This window comes from Ambystoma mexicanum, chromosome 3q (genome assembly GCF_040938575.1).
Source record: "Ambystoma mexicanum isolate Mex_15411 chromosome 3q, UKY_AmexF1_1, whole genome shotgun sequence".
In the NCBI taxonomy this organism is placed as follows: domain Eukaryota; kingdom Metazoa; phylum Chordata; class Amphibia; order Caudata; family Ambystomatidae; genus Ambystoma; species Ambystoma mexicanum.
In genome coordinates, this window is record NC_090926.1 from 784522937 (window position 1) to 784525474 (window position 2538).

At 48.9% G+C, this 2538-nt stretch overlaps 1 protein-coding gene across 1 annotated transcript in view; it reads right to left on the bottom strand.

The window, feature by feature from the left end:
• MRPL58 (mitochondrial ribosomal protein L58) overlaps positions 1 to 2538 on the bottom strand; it is an 83281-nt gene that overhangs the window by 80516 nt on the left and 227 nt on the right. The window lies entirely within an intron of this gene.

Genomic DNA, 2538 nt, shown 5'->3' on the forward strand with positions numbered 1-2538 from the left:
GCTCAACACAGTTCAGTTTGCCATCAGCTTTCTCCTGGACAGGATGCTGCCTCCGATTCTTCTGAGGAAGAAAAACACCTTCCTCCCAGGGCACACAAACATCCCCCCGGTGGACTCTTGGGAACCGGTGCTTCAAAGGCAGCACTGACATAAAAGATGTCTCACTCGCCCCATAGTATTGATAACTGCAGTCCCTTTGAAGTCACCAAGCATCGGAAGCAGACAGAGTCAGGAAAGGAAGAGTAAAAGGTGGGCTCAGAGAAGGGTTAAACCATCTCAGTTTCTATTAGGGATATATACCTCTTCCGGTTCCCAACACTTCGTACAGGCAAGGCAGCCTGGCTGTGATGTCATAAGGCAAAGGACACTTGTTACAACAGGCTGGATTGGACCGCTTAGAGAAGGGTTGCTTTGGATCAACTCCTTATGACATTTTACCTGTATAGGGAGAGGAACATCTCCTTCTTGGCTTTATTTTTGGACTCTTGAAGAACAAGATGAATTTACTGGACCTCTGTTGCAAATGCAGTTCATTCCAAAGTCCTTCACAAGCGAGCAGAAGACAGGAGGCATCCAAGGCAGAGGACAGCTCGGGCCTCATCATCCCCACTCCGAGGAGAACTCGGCCTGTTAACTATCCCCAGGGAACAATGCAGGTGAACTGCTGTTGTATCAATCCATCAATACTGGCTGCACTGGATACAGGCTCTTAATCACTGGAGGTGAAGGATCCCTGGTATGTGCCAGCCAAGCTCCCTGGAGCTGAAGTGCAAAATAGAAGGACTTACCTTGTCCCTGGAATCCCTGGACTGGGTCTCCCAGCCAGCAACCACAGAACAAAGGAAGTGGCCCTGACTACCCCTGCCACTCTGAACTGCCTCAGTGCCAGTTCGGGCACCTCTGGCACCATTCAAGCTGCTGCAAGGGACACAGCAGAGCTATTCTTCACCTTGACACTCAAACACCACCTCATCTCCCAGTTTGCCCGACGCCAACAGTATGGGCCTCATTACGAGTATGGCTTTCCGGAAACCAGGGTGCCGGCTTACCGGCACCCTGGTTTCCTGAAAGCCACATTACGAGTCTGTCTGCCGGGACTGCTGCGCCCCACAGGTCTGACCCTGCCGGGCACATTGACGCCAGTAGGCAGTGTCGCCACGGAAGTACCGGCACCATTAGCAACAGTGCTGGTGCTTCCGTCTCCCCACTCCCATAGAGTCCTTTTGGACTCTATGGGAATGGGGACTTACAAAACCGGCGCCAGACTTCCTGCGCCGCAGGGACTTGTAATATCCTGGTGGCATTGGAAAGTCAGGTGCCGGATGCGGTATTAAGGGGTTGGCAGCAACCCGCTGTCACACCGGCGGGTTACCGCCAACCTCGTAATGAGGCCCTATGTCTCTGCATCAGAGACACGCCGAGTCTTCTAGCGCCACCATCTCCCTTGTGCTCCCAGATGGCTCACTCTGTGCACCATCGTGTTGAGCTAGCCAAGCCTGCCAACCGCTGAAGGAAAGTCTCTGCTCTGCTTCTCTGTCCCCAAGGTCACTGAATCTTCCAGTGCTGCAACCCACTTTTTTTTTTAACACCCTTCTAACCTGGCTCACCAATTGTTCTCATCGTTGTACTATTGTCCAGGTACCCTTTGCAGGAATGCCTCTGCCATGTGTAAAAGTGTTATTGTAAGCTATTCCAGATCGAAACTGGCATCCGTTAATAAAATAAACACAAATCTATTGTTGTGCGGCTTTAAGTCTTGAAAGTACATTTGCAATGACACCTAAAGCACATTTTTGGGCTCGCATTAAAACACACACTCCGCACAACTAGATCTGAGAAGATATGTGGTCAAGTGCTTAAGCATAGCTCTCACCCTTTTTTTGGGGCGGCTGAGCGCCCATTGAAGTGAATGGGTTTATAGGGAACTTGGCGGGTGAGTCAGCTGATTGCAAGGCGGGTTACACCCACCAAAAGCCTGTGAGTTGAGAACTATGGTTAAGTTGCAGACTGGTCTCAAATCCCAGCTTCATCGCTTAACGAAAGTGTGCGATACTGAGTAAATCATTTATTGCACTTTGCCTTATCTACATAGTTTTATCAAAAACCCTGTATGCCCTGCTTTTGCACTAATAGATAGTGGTCTAACAATAAACAGAAAAAACGTGTCCAGTTATTTTTCATTATTAAGACTACAATAATATGTTTTTTACCTAGAAGGAAATACATCAGAGCTTCTGATACTGAGTTTGAAATTGATTGCAGGTCTATTCTCTCCTCCATACTTACAAATGCTCACTTGGATGAGAGAGTGTGCGTATATATGCCCCCACCCACTTTTTTTTAACCTAAAGTGTGTGCCAAGGGCAAAGTTATATTACATGTAATCCGCTAAAATCCTTTTTTTTTCTTCAAACGTAGAGAAGGTAGGTGTCATGGGTCGCTTCAACCCCGCCTCCGTAGCAGTGAAAGCCCGCCCTTCAACCTCGAGCTCCGCCTCTTCTGCCCAGGCACCCAATGCTACCTGCAGTTTAACCGTAC